The sequence below is a fragment of the Metopolophium dirhodum genome, chromosome 6 (assembly GCF_019925205.1).
Source record: "Metopolophium dirhodum isolate CAU chromosome 6, ASM1992520v1, whole genome shotgun sequence".
NCBI classification, from domain to species: Eukaryota; Metazoa; Arthropoda; class Insecta; order Hemiptera; family Aphididae; genus Metopolophium; species Metopolophium dirhodum.
In genome coordinates, this window is record NC_083565.1 from 12,143,945 (window position 1) to 12,166,821 (window position 22,877).

The window sequence follows — 22,877 nt, forward strand, 5'->3', positions numbered from 1 at the left end:
AATGAATGGTGGTTCTCCTGCATTCTCCGCTATCAGGCCACCAACTGTAAAAGATGAATGATGGCGATTGTGCTCTTAGGTTTTCGCAATAGATATTGAAAAGCTGTAATGAGCACGTTGTGTATCATGTATATTATGTTATTTTTCCATGTGGCCCGTTAAAGACCAACCCCTCGTCGGCCTAAAATTGATAAGCTTTGATCGCCAATAACATAACTCCAAAATACTTAATTATGTTTTTGCGATATTCCTATCTTATATGTATAAAAATCTCTTATACAGAATTATAGAAATATTGCAAAAACAATATTTTTATTTTCACTTAAAGGAAATCTATGAATAAGGAAGTCCGTAGATCACATTTTCCGGTAGATCACACATTGGATCGGTTCCAAATACCTTAAGGGAAAAACAATCGACTTAATAATATATAGGTAATAGGTAGGTATAATGTAAATGTTATACGTAATACTATTTCTATTCGTTATTGGTTATTACTTATACTTTATCTTTATACGTAGTGGTAGATTTGTTAAATGTACAAACTTCAGATTAATGAATTCGTATTTCTTTCTATTTTCTCCCATTTCCCGGATCGCTCTTTGTATCATTTTAATAATTAACTAAAAACTGTTTGATATTATTTTGTTAAGTATATTCGTTATTGGCCGTGTTGGGTGTTGGGTAGTAACTTAACGGAAATTACAAATTACTCTAACGAAATGACTTTTGCAGTAACGGCGTAACGCTGTGGTAATTTCATTATATTTTATTTAAATTAACGCAATTGTAAAAGTAATTTCTATGGAGTATAACGTGTTATTAAAATACGTTATGATCGTTATGAATGTAGAATGTACTATGATAAACCCTAGGGTCTAGGATATTCGAGAAAAATTAAAAACCAATTAAATTTTTTTTCGACTAAACCTACTTTTTGAATGAAAAAATAACGTAACGTGATAAATTAATGTCGGGTATATAGCTAACGTGAACATATTAAGAGGATGCCTCTCCCGTATATGTTGTCTCTGTCTTACAAGTGCGTAACGTAGCAAATTGTACGTTTAGCAGAACACGTGTAGGCTCCGTTAGTTTAAAAATTAGAGTGAATTGACCTCTTATAAAATTTAAAATTAGTATTTTAAAATTGTAAATTGTTTGTACATCTTAAAATACACATACCTCGCTATAAAATTTAAATATAATAAAAAACCCATGAGATTGCTTAGATAATAATCTTACCTTTAAATTTATATAAGAGGTCAATTCACTCTAATTTTTTAACTAACGGAGCTACACGTGTTCTGATGAGCATACAATTTGCTGTTACACACTTGTAAGACGGAGACAACATATTATTATGCGGATGAGGCGTCCTCTTAAAACTAAAATATTTAATGTAACGAGTAACGTAATATTATTAATTTTCAAAAGTAATTTACCCAACACTGGATATCAGTAATCTATTATTTTACATAATATATATGTATAGGTTTAGGTATTTACTAGTTACCAGGCACGTATACAGGGCTTTACCCCCCCCCCCCCCCCCCCCAATATTATAAACCACATGAAAATGAATCAATTAAAATATTAACTGTACATCCACCAAAAATAAAATGGTTTGCGAATAATTAAATTTAAAAAAACTCTGGTATACCAATGTTCTGTATTTATGTTTGTAAATTGTTTGTTTTTTAACCATCGAGAAACTGCTTTCATTTCGTATTCATTCATAAGGGGTTTTATAGAGATAAAAATTATTTAATTTTAATGTTTACGATTAATATTGTATTGTAAATATTTTAATGATTCAATAAATTCTAAATGAAATGCCGATGAATATGGTTCGGTAATATTAAGAAAGGTTAATCGTTTATCAACTGATTATTAGTGATCCCCGATATGATTTCTGTGAATTACAATTTCCGGTTAAACACTAATATTAGTTATAGTACAAAATGAATTATTAATGTATCGATTACGAATTTACACCATATAATTACAGGATAAGTATAGGATTTTAAATTTAAAATGTTATAATAATTTAATATGTTCTTTTTGTCTTCGGATATAAAACAGAATCGGTTGTCACGCGACGCCTTTAAAAAGGAGATTTAACTATATCACGATCCATACTGCCGCTGTACGTATAATGTTACAGTTTAAACGTTATGTTTTTTTCCTAAAAACGTAGACACGACCGTGACAGTACGCTGCAATCTTATCATTTTCAGATTATTGCTTTTGTAGCGATAAAGAAAAACAAAGTTTATCAACGAAGCTATATACAGAAACCGTAGAGTAATATTACTCCGTGACAGAAACGGTTACGAGTCAACTTAATCATAAACTATATTGGCCGTATTAGTAGATAGTAGATGCAAGATACACAATATAATGTCGTATGATTTATATCCGGCGACCATATACGCGGTATAAACTATACCGGATAACGCTACTAACAGAGTACTATATACCTATACGGCTGTATACCGATACAAATTCAGTACCGCCTCTCCGGAAACTAATCGGATGACGCAGTTTACACACACACAAGACGCGCTTTCATATAAATATATAGTGATGTGTACCTATTATTATTTTTTTACATCCTAATATTTCAAGTGACGGCCCCCCCTAGCTCCGGTCCATGGGAAATGACAAAGTCTATTTTTACGCTGGTTTCACGCCCACGCCACGGCAGGACATTTTTCCATAATATGAACCCTTAAAAGGGGCTGCGTGTGTATTTTTAACGACCAAACGCGAAAGCTTCAAATAGCATATAATATTCAACATACATATATAGGCACCTATAATATTATTATAACGACATAATATAATATACACGTGCGTGTGCGCTGCAGTTTTCCGCCGCACATCATGTTGTGCGACACCCGTCGAAACACGGAAAACAATCAAATTCGATTTTGTCACATCGTACACGCGGGACGTGCGTCGTCGGCAGGGTATAGTATACAAACGTACGGTGCAATAGTATTTACTGTACCTGTACAGTATTTATAACAAACTATATCTAAGGTGACTGTATTATTTCTGCTGTTTTTCCCCTGCATCGCGGCGGACCGTGTTTCGGATGCGGTGCGCGGAAACGCCGCCGTCGCTTCGGTAAAAAAATATTGAGAGGTCGATCGTCCCGGCCATGTATACACCGCACATACACAACATCATAATATGATATGTATATTTGTAATTTTCGAGTGTGTGTGTATGTGTGAAATGCACGTGGGAAGTGCGATTATGTCAATGCGGTTATTTGTACAACCACTAATAATAATTTCGAACACGATATTTAATGAAATAATTCGTATGTATGTATACATTAAACCTATATTAAGTGAACACCGGGACGTGTAGTCGCACGCGGCGTTGTAAATTTTTTCGCGGCGCTGTAAATCGGATTGTCCGTTTTGTATAACGGCGGTACATAAGTACATTACGCTATGGCTATTGTGTCCTAAATATATACGTGTGTCATCTACAGGTCGATTTGTCTGTGAAACGTGGACGAGACTCCGTCAGCTATATTCGAATATTGTACTATTATGCGAATTTATTTTTAACGATTCGAGTTTGAAAAGAGTAGGTTTGTACGATTTTGTTTTTGAGTATGTACTTGCTATATATAATGAAAGTTAAACAATAAAGAGTTTTTTTTTTTTGAAAAACAATAGCCTAGAACTGTAACCAACAACAATAATGTTTAGATTAAAATTTAAAATGTATTAATATATAATACAGGGTGATTCACTCCCATTTTTTCCTTCAATAATTAATTTTTGCAGGAATTTTCAAATATCCTTGAAAGTTGAAGATCATATATTAAAATTCTTGGGATTTTTTGTACTACTTAAGGAGTATTTTGTGGTAGTACAAACTTGTGTTTTTCAAATAAGAACTCCCCTTGTTTACTGAAAAAATTATTTAGTTGATAACTTTTCTAAACATTTTGTCGTATCGAAATAAAAATTCGAATGAGTAGTTTTTGAATTATTTAACTTTAATGTGCCTACTATAAAGGATATTAAGTCAAAGTCTATCACGCTTGATGAGTGGGTTTGGAAGGTATGAGAACTATAGTAATTTAAAATTGTATCTAATTTATGATAATAATCCAAGTTTAATAAATACTATAAAAAAATAGATCCGATATTAGGTATATCTATTTTATATTATTGTAAAACCGTTTTAAGAATTATTATTCTTAGTATAAACATTTAAATACCTACCTGAAAAACTAACTATAGGTACCAGCTACTTGTTTGAATTTTGAATTAGAAACAAAAAAATGATCTATCCACTAAATAATTTACAGTCGTATTTTAAAATCAGAAGTTTGTATTGTCGCAGGATACTCCTTAAGTCTTAAGAGTCAAGTAGGTAAAACAAAAAATCTCGACAATTTTAAAATATGGTCCTTCGGTGGGTATAGTAAAAAAATTCCAAAAAAGCGGGTAAGTGGATGTCGCTCTACTGTACAGTAGATTACAAGTGGATCTCTGTATAATGAAATGTATTACATTTAAATTCAATAATATCATATCATTGTATACGAAAACGATTCTGAGCGGGGACGGTTCATCGGTCTGAATATTTTATATTGTTATTATATTTTATTATAGCCTATATGTTGATTTAATATTATAAATTACAACAAAATAACTAAAATCGTTATTTTTATTTTTATTCGTTTCTATGGTGATAAACAACCCGTTGGATATTAAAATCCCATTTTTAGCGGTTTTTTGTAATTTGTCGGTGATTTTTCCCGTAGCATTAAATAACTAAAATGACCTTTTTTTAAGTATTAACTTTGTAATTTGCTAAAAGATAAGATACTATATGTTGAAATCAAAGCATTCCCTTCTGGTAGACATTTTGTAAAAAAAAAAATAAATAAATAAACACCATTGAAAAACCACTAGATGCCTCACTCCGCTCAGAATCTAAAATCAGAATTTGTATAAATTCATTATAAAATGAAAAAATGAGGGTGAGCATGCTTGGTGATTCGCCCTGTATATATATATACCTTCTCTATAAACACGTAAAACTGATTTAGTTATTTTATGTTAACATTTTACAATAGCCAATCGTATATTTTTGTATGCAATTACTAGTAAGTAGTTAGTAGTGATCTACCTATTAAAATATTATTATAAACATATTGTTTTAAACTTTCTCGTCGCTTTTTATAATATTCCCGTAGGCGTGCTAGACGTATTCGCGATTATTCAAAAAAGAACCACGTTTCGCTTTTACGAGTGCAAACAAGACCTCCCTAGGTGTTTTCCTGTAAATCGGCGGCGCCAAACGATTGTGTCTGGAATCGTCGTTTGAAAAAATAAAATCACGATTCAAAAATACATAAGTAGACAAAAATCGATCGCGTTTATTTGCGATCTTTTAATGTAACAAATCTCCGAGATTCAAAAATCAAGAGACGACTGCACGCTATGCAGCAGCGGCAGACGGCAATCATATACGGAAAGGTCAAATTACGCCTTGTATAGAAGTTTTTCTTTTCACCACTATATGTGCGTACGTCATTAAGTAATTTTAATATGTCTATATTATTGTCTATATAGTGTATTATATGTAAAGGTTCTTAATTATTAGTATTTATAACGCACACAAAACACATGCAAACCTATTACAATATGTCTTTTTAATTATAACATTTAATTAAAGTTTTTATATAATTTTAATTTTTTATTCATGTATTATATTTTAATATTTATTGCGACGTAGGTATATAATATAGCATTCGAGTTGACCTACAGATCATATTTTTCGTAACGGCTAACGCGTAAATTCCACCTGTTGTTCGCCTATATTAACATATTATACATATATATATGTATATAAATATGTGGTATTAAATGAATATTTGTAAACGACGGTCCGGCCTATATTATAAAACACGTGGTTCGCATTCGTGTACTATCGCCTATATAATATTATAATAAAATAACATTACCCATATGCGTACATACATAACATTATTATAATATATTAAACGCGACTGAGGCAAGTATGTACTATACGGTATATACATATATGCAATATATTATTATTATATTTTAGGTAGATTTGAATATAATATTATGTCATATAATATATAGGTATATTATATATTATGTGTATAGAGGTACCCTTTTAGAAATTCCAGATTCCCGAGAACGTTATTTTCGAATTTGTCCCACGGCCATTGTGAAAATTTCCGGCTTTCGTCGCGGGTTTGTTGACCTCGAAGACTGCAGCGTCGGTTAAAGCCATGGGAAAATATTGATATTGCCCCGTCCCTGTCGTGTTCGGAACGCTTTAATCCACTGCGCAGGTGCGTCTGAAGGGTATAGAAGGTCAGACAGCGGTGCGAAAAGACCGGAGGTTGTGCCCCGCTTCATCATCCCCTTCACCGTTCTATTCACCTATATGTAGGTATCACATTATATACCTACTAATGTATGTACAGGCGTTTAGTGCCCGAATTTGTATACATTATATTATGCTAAGACAGTGGTTATGGTATACAATAATCATCGTGCACTATAATGTACATACCTACTATATAATATTATAGCCGCGGTTTAGCGATGCAGTTTTCGAGCACCAGTTCACTTCGAATAACGAACGGAAATGCGTATATATATAGACGGTCAAAACCATAATAATATTTGACTCATCAGTGCGACGTTTATCGACATATACAATTAATTAAAGAAAACATTATACTATTATGTTGTGTAGCTCTTACACGATTGTTATTAGTGCATGTACCTACTGTATGCATAATACGGTAATCTAAACGGAAACGTTCACTTAAAACTTTAACGTTTTGTTAATTATAAAATTATACGCTAGTAATATATTTTTACAGTAAATTATAGAGAAATAAAAATTGATAGAAAATTCAAAATAGACAAGACGTTTTATTATTTTGTATACATTAGTGATAAATACTATCGATTTAATTATAAAGAGTATTAGACATTTAAACGTCTAATACAACGTTTACGTTCTATACTACTACTACGTCCGTCACTAATAGTACTATTATAGTCCTCTACTTGGACGATTCATAAAGCATGCTTGCCCCCCAATAATTTAAGGAGTGTACTGTGGTGACATTAACTTAATTTTCAAACTATCACATTTTTTGTTATTATGGAGATGATTTTTTTGAAATTCAAACAAGTAGGTAGTTTCTGAGTTTTCAATTCGTTAGTATTATAAGAATAATACTATCTATATCCCACGATTTCGACGATAATTTAAACGGTATTGGAAGCTTTGATGTAAAACCATTATCTTTAGCACATAATATAATTACTCAGTATCTACTTACTACTCGTTCGAATGTCGATTTAAATGTGTCAACGTTTTCAGAAAAACATATCTTATTAACAACTTATAGTAAAATAGGGTGGTTTATCAAACTGAATAAAATAAGTTTTGTACCAGACGACGCCACCACAATAAGCCGCATACTTCTTAAACTGTGTAAAAATCTAAGTGTCGAAAATTATACGATCTTTAAGTATAATATACTTATATCTACTTATTATAATATATAATATACTAATATATTATACTTAAAAAAGCTAAATATTATAGAATTCGGACAAATGTCAAATACATTATTAAAGAATAAAATGCCTATATTTTATCATTTAACTTTGGCTGTAATAACTTTTTGACTGTATATCTACATGAATAATTGTTGAGCTATCGTCGTCCATAAACTAAATAATAAGAAAATAAGATAAAAGGGGAGAAGGGATGAGCTCTGAGCATAATTGACGAATCAACCTGTATAGTATAGTGGTTATGTTGTGTATACATAAGTACGTTTCATAACTGTATGGCTCTCGCGACTACTATATCGCGCATTAGACAATTAATACATATTAATTATAGACTGTATACCTAAGTGTACTATGATATATATATATTTGTATTATGTATAGGGTATAAAGTATACGTTCTAATAATTTTTAGTTAAAGAGTTTTACATAAAATTATTTTTCCCCATTAAAATGCAGATTAAACCGATATACATTTTTTCCTTTTTTTTTTATGAACGCCAGTTTATTTTATAATCATTAATCATCATTCACCATTATCAGTTCTCACGAGTAACACGCTAATTAAATATGTTATATTAATTATTTATTAATAAATGCAATTCGTATAGTGAATAATAAATAAAATGTATACGTTTTCTTAATTAGTATCACACATTAATCAACAAAATGTAATTACGATTATATAATAATAATCTTAACTTTATATTGTATTGGCTGAAATTTGTAGCATGTTTGAATATTAAATAATGTTTGTTGAACCAATTATAGCCTATAGGATCAGTTTTTGGCCAGACACACAACATGACTTTTGGCAATACCTAAGAAAAGTTTAAGTAATACTAACGAAATTTGGCACTTACATTAAATTCAAAGCGTTTAAATGCAATAAAATAAAATAACAATAACTATAGTTGAAATAAACCGTTGGTTAGGAACTTTATTATTATAAATAACATAACATTTTTTTAATAAATCTATAACCTATGAAAATAAATACGTAGGTGGTAGCCGGTAGGCACCTAGATCAATAGTTATTGATATTTGATGTTGTGTAAACTAGTTTTGTAAATGTTATATTGTAATAATATACATTTTAACGTAACAGGAAACAGAAATAGAAAATATCCAATATCCATATATAAACAATTAATTTTATTTTAGAAAATAGTCACATCTATTATGATTTACGATGGGAATTTTTGTATATAAATGGTTGCCATTGGTTAAAGCTTACAGATTATAATAGTAATAGGATAAATTTTTGGTTTTTTAAATTTTTAACGGTTGTCATCAGTGTCTCGGGCAGATGAGGCAAAAGCACGCATAAAATCGTGCTTACCGTTATGATTACGAATAAAGAAATTATATCTTAAAATAAAGATAAGATATTTGAATGTATGTTTGTAGCTTTGTTTGTATATAAGTACTCAAAAACTACTTAACTGATTTTGAGAAAATTTCAAATTGTTCTTGGAGATATCAGGAAAGTTTAGAGAGTAGTTTAAACCACGTTTGGTGGTTTATTATACGTCTAAAAATGGATGTTGGTTTGAAGTTAAGATACTCAAAAACTACTGGAACGTTTTCAATAAAAAGTTATATCAATAGAATCCTTGAGACTTGGAGGGTGTTTATACCTTATATTTTTCAACTCTTATGGGTAGCTAAAGGGGTAGTTACTAGCTACATGCAATTTTTCAGCTTACGAAAAAATAAATTTTTTTTGGTTTATTTTAATGGTTTCCATTTGTTACATACCATATTACTATTATAATAATTAGGAGAAATATGGCATATATATTTTTTTACAAATATAATTATTAAAAATACAAATTGTTGGCCCAGGCAACGTCGGGTGGGGCAGCTAGTTATTATATAATATATAATATATTGTGTTGTCGTGTTGATAATTATACGAACATGACTTATGAGTAATATTGAATATAATTAGGAAAGAAAATACCTATAATTTATTTTAAATAAATTATTGTTACTCTGTCATAGAATCATTATATTTTTGGAACAAACTTTCAAGGCTCAATTTTCCGAAAATTACGAAATATTGAATGATGATTGGTGGCAGTGAATAAAATTGTAAATTTTGATCCTCTCTCGGGATGATATATCCTTTTACACACTTTAGTGATGAATATTCTATCGTTCTATTGTACCTACCACTGCAGTGGTGGTTTTATGGTGGAGGGGGTCTAGGGGTCAGAACACTGAAGGTTCATAGTAAATTAAATTTTTTTGTTGAATACCTGATTTAGTAAAACATATAGGTACGTCATGTAAGTTAAAAAAAATATGTTTTTTTCGATAGGTAGTGTAAGTTTTTATGTTAAATATATTATAATATGTATTGCGTGTTTGGATATATATATATAGTGAATCAATATCTTCCTTAATGATATTCTATATAACATGATATTGTGTTAAAATATTGTAAAGGTATGCTAATAGATTCGAAATTCCATTTGACATTACTATGTATCCACTTAATGGTTACCCACATTTATACACACCGTTTAAAATACGAGGTACCTATATAATTATTATATATTGATGTACTTACGCAACAACAATTTAAATATATTAATCTATAGTAATGTAAAATTATACATACCTACGTGAAAGGTATAAGTTGTCATCCATATAGTATTCATCCCTTACAATAAGTTTGTATCTGTTCGTTTTTTATCATTAACTCTAGAGTGTATTTTTTTTTATTCCGTCCAGTGTTTTTAAAACACCCCGTATATATAAGTATATAAAAGAAAATGTGCGTTGCCGGTTCCGCCGAACGTTCGTGCCAAAAACGGACCGAAAACGCCGCACACGAGGTTATCATTGCGACCTGCACAATGTACTTATATATAATATAATATATACGACGACGGTGTGGTGCCCGCCAGTTTATGTATATGTTATACGTATGTACAATATTAATGTACAATACTGCAGCAGAAATCCTTTTTTTCAACATGTCGCGGAGTTAATTATCATATCGCCGCTTTGGAAACATAAATAATTATCGTTGGAATGTAGATTTAAGATTTGGTATTATAATTATTATAGTATAATAAATAAAAAACATTAAGCCCTCCTCCAACTCACCACTATCGTGTCACCGGCATAATATTGATTTTTGACTTGCAGCTGCAGCTATAGGAATTAGGATCGAGGATTTATAGATAAATTGAATTGACACACGTGCAGTGCTCGCATATGCGGAGTAGACATTTAGAGGGACTGAAATGGTTTGAAATAGCTTATCAGTTTTCACCTCTGACCCTCCCCCCTCCCCACGACAAAAGCACATCCAATTGCGATACAACGTACCACGATTTTCAAAAAATCGGTGGATAATCGTCAATAATTATATTAAGGGTATGTTATTAAACACCGAAAAAAATGTTCAGGACACTATGCTAACCCGTACAAAATTCTTATTGATTAACAACTATTATAGACAATATACATAATAATATACCGTAATATTAATGACATTATTTATAGATTCAGTATGGGCGCGTAAACATTTTTAATTAAGGATTCTTATATTCATAAATTGAAAAATATAATATATAGTCGTTAACGGTGAAATTATGGTAAACAAATACGCTGAAAAGATGAGTAAGAAGGGCAGGTATGTCTTCTCTATATATACAATATTTTTGGTGCTTCAACAGTCAGCGCCTAAGGGTGCAGCTTTCTGGCAATTTGCGCCTGTGGGGCGCTATAGCTTTATAGAACTTCGGAGCACAACAATACGAACTGCGCCCGTGCTATTGGTTCCGTGGAGTCGCGCGTCGCCAAATCTTTAGCGGCCGTCGACCGTGTTTTCAGTGGCCGTCTGTGCGCGTATAATATCTGCAGACGGACCGGGACCGGCCGGCGGCGCGGGGTCGGCGGCGGCGCGACGCCGAGAGCTTTTAAAAATAAACCTAACATTTACGATTTCGTGCCGGAGCCCCGCGACGATCATTTGGAAATAGACATTCTGGAACCGAGCCCGGGGCGCCGCGACGCTTCGGTCACTGACACCGGCGGCGGCGATTTTTAAGTGCACGCGCGCACTTGCACGCGGGCGCGTGCGCGCACACCGTTGCCTCCGTCGTCATCGCCGCCGCCAAAAAAATCAAGCTTTGCCACCGCCACCGGCGACTTTGGATTCCCATTGATTATTGTTTTCGATTTTTTTTCGCCGGAAAAGCAATCTTTTCCCTTTTTTTTTTTTTAACTATATAGCTCTGTTCGCAAATTTACATTTATTTCGTGCTCCCTTTTCCCAGCTGCAGCTTTAGCGTTCCACGTACCTACAACCCACATTACAACACTATTAGATGCTACATATAATACGTATTTAAATAAAAATCCCTCAGAACAGTATACGGCGTATAATTATGAATTATAATACTATATAGTATATCGTGTGCGCTCCGACCGCACCGCCGACTGGTACAGACCGGAACGGCGGAACGGAACAAGCGAAACTATTTATGTTCCTTGTCTTAAACAACATGCGCCGAATTTTTATGAACATTGACAAAAATTTGGTCGTTTAACTCGAACGATTTCTGAAGGTACAAATCAGCTAGTGGCAAGTGACATAAGTGACACGATATTACACTTGTCTCGCATCGTTGGATGTCACCGTTTAAGAGCCCCGAGTTCGACCGCAGGGCGCAGACATGTATAATATATATACACCTAACCTAACCTAACCTATATATATGTATACAGGGCATATGTGCCTATAGGTACTTGTAAACTGCATTATACATTAAAACCAATTCATATATCAATCACGAAATATTCGTCTAGAATTCATTACTTTTCTTAGACTAACCTATTTTATGAATCCGTTGGATATATCGTAGTAAATTTTATATTAAGGGTCCCGGTGCCAGTTTTTCAAATTTTCCACAATTCTATACAATTTGAAAATTAAATTTTATATTTTAGTTGCCACTTCAATTATAAGACTTTTCCACTAATCTACAACCCGATACCTATTTAGGGGGGGGGGGGGGCTGATAGGGTGTATTATATCGAAAAAAATGATTTTACTTTACGGTAATAACTCTCAAGCTGTGTAGAGTTGTCGGATTTTGATGACTATTTTTTTATCTGAAAGAAGAAGACTTCCTACAGCCCGCATCAATCTTTGATTTGGTATTTTACTTCAAATAATTATATTAAAAAATGTGTAATAAAATGCTTTTTATCTTGTATTTTTTTGGACATATTATAAAGTTTGAAAATAAAATGATAAAAAAACAGAGATCGATGCGGGCTGTAGAATATTTCCCTCTAGCAATTAAAAAAAAAATATGAAATTTGGTTGATTCTACAAGGAGGTATCGTTATTCCCGCAGAGTGTTTTTTGAGGACAAAATGGCATCGGCACTGGGTGCCTTAATAAAAAACGTTTTCTGGTTGATTGCCCATATATTATATTGATGCACAAAATATGTACATAATACACGCGTATACACGTAACTTTTAACTTAATTGAACTTGGTAAAGCTTTTGTTTGTACTGCAGCTTGCAGGTACGCACACAGAAACAATTATGGGTGAGGGGATTATAAATCATAATTTATAACCATCATAATGCTCCCCCCTCCCCTCATACCGCTGAATTGAGTGACACTGCAGATGAGTGACTTTCTCAAGTAACTTAAAGTCAATATTATACTCTCATCTTATACGCTTGGTGTACAATTTGATATTGTGTACCTATATAATTTGAATGATATAATAAAAAATATGGAAATTACAAATTAAGTTATAAATTATAATATATAACTAAAAATGTTTTCGTATAACATTTCGTGGTGGTAGTATGAGTGAGATGAAACCTATATAATATATACGTGTCTGCATATGGTTTGTATCATGCTGACTTGTTTTGGTTTGATTGTTGTGCATGTTTTATTAATATAAATCATACTTACACACTTTTATATAGTTCAGTACTATACCTACCTACTTTGTTATGTAGGTATTCAAGTTTTCTTTATCGCATTAAGACTTGAGAATTCTTTGTGCTGCAAAGTTTCGTAATTATAATGAATATCTATACAATTTATACCATTATTGGGCTATGCAAAAAGAAAACATAATTTCACGAAGAAAAAATGTATATTAAATTTAACATTTTTAAAGAAAATCCAATTAAAAATATGCTGATAACGAAAAATAATAATTTGGCTGTAATAAACATGGAAGGTACACCAGTAAAATTGTAGTTAAGGGTGAATGTATACTAAGTATTTTACAAGTAAAATTACTAAAAGAACTCTGTCTCAAAGTTACTTTTTGAAGTATATGTATTACACTTATATAGGTAGTATTAACTTGAGTTTAAATATACATGTTTATTGAACTTCGGACTTAAGTTAAAAAATAATATATTATAAAGTTGAGTAGGTATACTCACGTCTCACACTCGCAGACCACAGTATTCTGTTATAATAATTAGTGTTTAAGTATAGGTACAGGTATAGCCGTATAGATATATAAATATGACATATTGACATTTACTAGGTAACACAGTTATATTATGTAAAAAGAGGGGAAATCACTGTGCTGTACAGTAGACGTCATCATTGAGGAGTACGTTACTGTAATGTATGACGTGTTAAATTTGAATTCAATGATTAATCATTGCATACGGAAAACGATTTTGAGCGAAGGCGATTTTTCAGCATATATTATTACTAAATAAGAATATTTTATGGTATATTATTTATATTGCTATTAAAGTAATTATTTATTCTACTATTAATAGATTGTAGATAATATAATAGGTTGAAATAATTGTTGTCGAAAACATTGCGTTTAAAAATGTTATTGTCTGTATAAAATATAATAAATGGCCACGAACAATATTTATTGAATTATTATAAAAATAACTAAAATCGTTAGTCTTCGTTCAAATATATAGGTATAATATTGTCCAAATTTGAACTTAAAATATCTATAAAAAAAACTGTGTTTATATAGTTTTTAGAATTTTTGGTTACAGTATGAAGTACCTATTTATGAAAAATATTGTTTTAAATTTTCAATCCTTAGCTAGAAAATTGGAACATTTTATAAAATTTAACTAGAAAGAAATTTGCAAATTTTCGTGATTTTGACGATTTGGTCAACATTTGAACTTCAAATGCATAAAAAAAAGCGGGTGAGTGGATGTCGCTCTGCTGTACAGTCGGTTACAAGGGGGTTACTCGTTACTGTAATGGATAATAATAAATTTGAATTTATTCGAAACGTGCGGTTTGTCAGCCAAGGATATTTTATATTATATTTATATTATTATTATTAATAATAATAATACGATAGCCGGTAAGTTGGATTATATTATTTCTTCGTTTAAATATCTAATTTTGTCCAAATTTTAACATAAAATAACGGTATTAAAAAAATGCGTTTTTATATTTTTAAGTTATTCATTTACTTAAGTGGAAAATTGTTTCAAATTATCAATCCATAGCTATAAAAGTTGAACATTTTACACATTTTTAACTTTAAATGCTTATAAAAAAAATTGTGTAAACATTCAGTGAAAATGTCATGTATCTAAGGTCATTATTTTTAAAGTTATACAAAAAACCAAGAATTTTGACCTACCCAATACACCAACAAGATTCACTTTCCCATCGAACAAGATATCATTATAAAACCAATACATTCATGATTCCAAAATTTTGCCCAGTACATATGTACCATTAATAAAAATCAAATAAAAATTCAAACCTTGAGAAACCCGTATTAAATTGTCAAGCTTTTTAAGAAATAATATATTTCTAAATAGCTCAAAAACGGTCAAAATATTTGGTAAATTATACCTTGTATAATAAAAGATAATAATATAAACATTTCGTGACGATTTCAAGTATCTACGGTTATTTGTTTTTGAATTACAATAATATAAGAATATCGTTCGATGAAAAATCATTTTTTACTCGTGAATATCCAATTTTGTCATAATTTAAACTTCAGACGCTTATAAAAATATTTATGGATTTTCGTTAAACTTTTTTTTTTAATTTCAACAATATAACTTATAAAGGACCTTTTATTAAATGTTCAAACCTTTTAGGTACCCATAAATATTTAACATTTTATGAACGTTTAACTACATAATCATTTGCAAATTGTGGCGATTTGTTTGATTCTTACTTTAAGCCAATATAAAATAATATTGTGACTAAGTATTTTCAATATTTTTGATTGGTAAATGAACAACTTATGATGAAGAACTTTGTATTACACTTTCAAGTTTTTTGATCCAGCCAAAAAAATTTAAAAAATTGAAAATGTCTTTAAATACAGTTTTATAAAAAGTCAAAATATTTAAAAAAATTTTATCATTTAAAAAATGATAATATAAATATTTGTTGAATATTTCAATAATCTAGGTTTGTTCGTTTTTGAATAAACACAAAAAAACATAAAATCGATTTCGTCATGTACTGGCTCTACGTAAAAATCCACGTTTTTCCTTAATTTTAAAGTACCAACTAGATCCAATTTGCTACCAGTCACCAACCTCAAAGTTGAAAATCAAATTTCTCTTTTCAAAAATGATGAAAGTAAGAAAAAAAAACATCAATTTAAAATCAATACATTCATCGCTCTGCTCCAAATCTAAAATAAAACTTAAAGTAGGAACCAAAACCCAATACAATGTGTATTCACCCATGTATTATGTAGGTTATTTAAATATTTAATTATTTTATATATCTACCTATAACAAGTTGTTTAATCATAATATCATATAAAATATATATTTTACGCCTACTTGGACTGTTATACGCAAAAATATTAGGTTTTTGTGTGCAGGGATTTGTCGTTTAACTTATTTACCGTTATTACATTAAAATATAAATAAAATACGTGTATCACAATACCCTAAAAATTGGTCTATATTCTGGAAAAAAATGTACCTATACACAAAATGTACACCATAAGAATGATGCCGGAAACTAATTCTCAATTTGCCCTTTTAAATACAAAGAAAAGTGCAGGTTGACAGTTTTTTGGCGTCATACGGTGAATTCAATGCACCACACCCTACTTGATTCATACGCCAAAAGATATTTGGGATTAGTGATACATTATATATTTATATACACTGCAGCAGACCCTTGTAAAACGAATAACGTCTGCCTGCTACAATATGGCAGCTAAACCGACTAAAATTATATACGTGAACGTGACACACTATATACATTTTAATATATATATAGCGTCGGTAAAGTGTAAACTGTTATATAGGCGTCGCAAACGTGGAACGTGCGATTATTGGACTTATACGTATGACATAGGTAAACCTATATATAGATAACTAAAGATAACAGAAAAGCGGGACCGGATACGAACAACTGTATGCGATATAAATATACGTCTATATGCATATTATCATGGAAAGACCACGCGCTGCCGTTTAAGATCGCGGTGAACGTCTTTTCTTCAAAACTGTTGCCTGCAGTTGGGGGCGTTGGACGCGTGCGGTTTTGGTGGTAGCTTTTTTTGTCGCGCCTGTACATTATGTACCTGAAGAAACAATTATTGAAATAAATCGAAATTTGAAATCTTTTTTGCTTTCCGACCGTTTAATGCGTGCTATGAACAAAAAAAAAAAAAGGTATAATATACAGTAATGACATGAAAAAAAAAAAAAAAAAACAGAAATTGTATAAATGATAATATTTAATATACACATTCCTCGCCTCGTACTCGGAATGTCATCTTCTGAGAATTATAATCGAAGGAATCGATGCGCCTCGACATAACTTATACACCCCATCGACTTCACTCGAGACCCTGCAGCAGTCGCCACCAAAGGTCGATCGTCGCCATGTATGTGTGTACATATAATAGAGATTACCATCGAATGTGCGGTCCCACACCTCTTGGGTGGGCAGGCGGGCGCTGCAGGATGCGATTGAATGGACGGCGATTGTACAATATATACATGTGGTCGGACGGCGAAGGGGAAGAACATCGATATTCAATCGACGAGTTATACGTGTCGTAAACGCGTTTCGTTTTAATATTTTAGTGATGCGTAATATACAAATATTATGTTGGTCAATTTATCGATTCTCGAGATCCCGTCGACTGCAGCAAAAACAATAAACTTATGTAATTATATAGGTATATGAAATTCTATATTTTATACATACAAACGTGCATATTATGACGGCGTTGTATATGCCCACTGTGCACTTTTCAGTGATCGCGAGTTATATATAAAATATAGTGAATGTGACCAGAGTAAAAAATGTCAATACGTCTACTGAAAATACAAAAATTATAGTTATCCCTCGGTGGTCCGTGTACTATAGTGTGGTCGCCGCCGAGTCCAAATATTTAGTTTAACACTATTTTGTTATATTGTAGGTGTGCTCGTAGCTCGTTATTACACGCAAATGCATACACATAACACATTGCATACAAATATACACGCACACACACATACACTTTATACAGTATGCTTATAGTCCCCGGCGACGGTCGTGTAGTGTGTACTCGTGTCAATCGATGGTATTCGCAATGTTACGACGACCAGTGGTCGCCAGTCGCGAACTCGCGTCTACATACATACCTATATTTATTTTACAGTCCATCGCGATCACCGAGTGGAACGCGCGTACACACTCATCGGTCATCAACATCGACTATAAATTATAATATGCATCCAATTATAATAGAAATTATATCGCTTTTTATTTTTATTAATTATGCATTTACGCGCAGTATTAATAAGATTAGTTTAACTACTACATCGGTTTAAATTATATTCGCTGGCGGCTTTTGAACACAGACGCCTTTTTACCCCTGCCTGGCCACCTACTCCATAGTAATATAATATAATATATGTACGTAATTATATCCGTGCAGTCGTGCAGATATATATACAATGTAATAATATCTAACAACGATATTACCGACCGCGTGGCTGCGACGGGTCGTGTATGGCGCTTGTACATAATATAATAATATATATTATATGGGTATAATATTACGATTAACGAAGTGTCTCGAAAGCTTCTCTAAAGCGTTGACAGTAGTTTTTGAGAATTCGCCTTTCAAGTACACTACATACTTTTTGCATAAGTTTGAATTCTTATTATTAGTGTGTGTAGGCCCAGTGGCGGATCTGGGGGGGGGGAGCTAGGGTCCTCGCCTCCCCCCCCCCCCCAGACATCTTCAACAGGCTCAACATATAGGTACCTAATTAACATACACGATTCCTAATCCAACCTTAGAAACAATAATAACATTTCATTTTGAAAATAGTTAACTCTCTACCTTCAACACAAGCTATACTTACAGAAAGTAGATCATTTTAATCAATATATGTGTATAAATGTTATGTATGTAATTGAGAAAAAAAAAAATGTTAACGTTTCATTTAACCATTTCTTTCATATATTGAGGAACGTCTACTAGAACATAATAATGTATATTGTATTTATTATAGCTTAGAAGTATTTTTTTCAGGAGACCCCCCACCCCTCAAAATTCAACCCTGGACCCGCCACTGTGTGCAGTAGACTTAGTCCCTGCGTGCAGCCGCGCTCAGGTACGGGTCGCATCAACCGGGACGTTTTGTTTTTGTTAGTTCGACTCAGAAATCAGAATTGGTGCCAAACCATGGTCTGCGATTTGCAAGTACATAATATGTACGTATTTCGACGAGAGTCCTACGTGGAACGTCATCGCACATGATGCATATCTGTAGCCATATACCCATGGACGTTTCGTTTAAAAATTTGTTTCGGCCCGCAAGACGTATATTATATTATGATGTGTATACGCCACAATATTGCAAGGGCCAAGAATAAACAACATACTCATATAGTTATATACTGGTAATTTATTAAAACACATCTAAATTTAGGTACTATTGTCTAGTATTATGTTTAATGTCCTGACGCTACGCGTAATATCTCTCTACACACGACTACTATAATACTATACAGTATATAATATTATTATAGTATTATACGCGTGTTTCAAAAAGAGTGTCCCCGACGAGAAGACGGTGGTGATGGCCGAGATCCAAAACGTTCGGCCTGCGAAATTCCGATCGTTTCCTTTTACGTCACACGTGCGTGCCAAATGCTATGATGCGCGTTACATAACAGTGCATATATGTGACGTGCACAGATCGGTACATTGTAATATGGATCTGTGTGTATATTATCATTGTTCATTATTACTGTATATGTGTGTATATGCTCGGACACACACGCACGCACCGCACACATCCTGTTCGGTGTTCCAGTTATCCACGTGTATATGACGTATATTATATTATACCTACTCAATAACGTTCTGAACCATACATATTATTATATCTGCTTTTTCTCTCTCTCTCTATCTCTCTCACGTGCGGTGCACACGCGACTCCACGTCCCTCGTCCGGCGGTCTCTCAAAGGCCAGCCGAACGGTACCGAACCTATCGTGTCGCTCGCGAGTTTCGATGCGACGACGGTGGCGGAGATGATAACGATGTAAATACGATGAGTTGATCGTACCATAATAGAGGTTATAATATATAATATTGTGATTTACAAGGTACAAGGTCGACGTTTGTCGCACGCAGTCAGCGAAAACTGCTTACGTTCTCACAAGCGTCGCCGTCCCGGAATCTTGACGGTCCACCGTCACCGCCTCCGAAGCACCCGCGACGTCCGCTTCGTGCAGTCGCTTTCGGACGAGCGCGCAGTTTCGCCGGACACGACAGCTCCGCCAAAAGCTTTTACTCACGCAAAAATCGATGGAGGTGGTGGTGACGACGACGTCTGTGGAGGTGGTGGCGGCGGCGGCGGTGGGCCACCAACGAGCTGTGGGAACACGGAGGTCAGTGGAATGGGGGGCACATTCCGGCGGCGGCGAAGGACCGGTCTGTCGTGTGTTGCGTGCGCGCGAGACCGCGTGTGTGTGTCAGTGCGTTGCGCGTGCGTGCAAGTGTCGATGCGTTTGTATAATATGCTAAGCCGCCGTGCAAGGGTTATCGACCCGCACTGTGGTATGCGGTTGCAGCGGTATGTCGCATTTCTTCGAAACACCACTTTAGATTTATATGTATAATAATAATAATATAGTGTATGTGCGCAGCGTGATGCATGTCTGTGCTTGTAGTCCCGAGGACGCGTATGTGCAGTTTAATTCATGTATACGATCCGAAGGGTTAATTTACTATTTAGTATTTATTTACACGTACGTTTGATGTACGCATACGTCATTATTGGGGAGGTAAGGTGCTGGATGGGGTGGGAAGGGGACCCGGGGTAGTAATAAAAAAGGTTCTTAAAATGATTGTCTATAGTCGCAATAGTACATCATCATTTATATAATATGGTGGTAATAACTGGAAGTAGCATATAGCAGACGTATAGTAGTAGCTATCTGCTATACTATAGCCATATTATAGTAATATACAATAGTAGTATAGTAGCGGTAGTAGTAGTAATTGTAGTAACAGTAGTCTTCTTTGAGGAATTCGCCTTTTTCGTCGTTTATTGACCTTACCTTTCGTTTTTAAAAACTTTCACGTAGACAATTCGCGTTTCTGTCTACCACCGCCGTCTGCGGTGGATATTCACAACAATCTGCAACAATGAAATCGTACAACGACGTTCGACACGAAAGAGTAGCATAATCTTGTAGTATACCGAATACTATATTTATTATAATATTATATTGTAACCGCCGGGGCACCAGCAGACGTTAATTTTAGTCTGACCGACAACCTTCGCCACACTGTCCGAGGGAGACACGACCCCTCTCCCGTATAGTGTGTCGTCGTATACTCGTATCGTCTATTCATTATGCCGTCGTGTATATTCAATTAAACCTAATTAATGCGACTGGGACACACGTTTGGGCCATTTGATTGGCCGAGTTCCAATTCTTATGCTTTTCTCCGGTTCTCACTCCTTATATTATTATACATCGCGACGTCCTCCTCTCCCTCCACCGGTCCCACATAATACCGGCCCGTTCGTGTTCCTGAACCGGCGAGTACCGACGAAGACTATAATACAACAAATAACAATATAAGAATATTATATTATAGTATGTTATTATTACCTGTGCGCAACATTCCGGCCGGTGGCGTCGCGTGTAATATATTGTGTGCGCGTCGGTGGTGAATGCATCGTTCGAGTGGAATGTTTATTGCCTCCGTTTCACCGAACCTCATCGTCATCACCGGTCGATCGGTGACGGTTTTATATAAATTATTGTTATTTTACACATCACCGTGTGTTAGTGCGCGCGCGTGCGCATGTTTATACAATGATATATTTCTGCGAATTATCATCGGCCGTTACTCAGAAATCTCCACGGACCAAATCGATAAATTCTCATGGCAAACCCACCCCCTTGTTCCAACCAATCCACTCGCGAACAAACGCCGCCACCACACCGCCGCCGAGCAACACGTCCTCTTTCAGCGGATAAATTAATATTAGCGCTGCATGCGTGCATTCGGTCTGGGGATGGATTCAACACCCGTACAATATAATAACGTTATGATATTTTATAGTGTATGCGGTCTCGAGCACGTGGCAATTATTCAGTAATGCGATTTTGTCGCATCGGACTATTTTTTCCTACGATGACGTCACGTGCGGCCTATGAACACACACGCACACACATAACGTCGTCCAGACGAGCGTATTACCACGACGGGAAACGCATACGAACGACCGTTGGTGTCTGTGTGTGTGTGCGTGCGTGCGTGTGCGAGTGACGTGTGCTTGTGTGCGTGTATGAATAAAAAGAATGTCGCTTATTAAACGGCGCTGCGACGTGTGCGTGTGTGGATTGGTGGGAGGCGCCGCCCGCGTTCGTACGTCTGCTGTTCGCCGACCCCTCCGCCGCCCATCAACCCCCTTTCCGCGCCACCATACGCCCCCCACCGGGTAAAACACACACGCATTACACACCGCCCACCCACCCCATCAACAGCGCCGCGCGGTGAAGAGGGAAGTAAATTATTTTCTGAATGAAATCGCCGCGGCGATGGCGAGCGGGTGAGACGGTCGCGTCGCCGCCAACGGAGTACGGACGACGGTCACTGTGTGTGCGTGCGTGTGGCGTGCGATGTGTGCGATCGACGGTGCTCGGTCGGGTTTGGCGGCGCCCCGCGAACGCTGCTCGCTCGTCTTCACATCGGCGCGCAACGTCCGCCCGTCCGCGGGTGTGATGGGTGCAAGCGAGAAC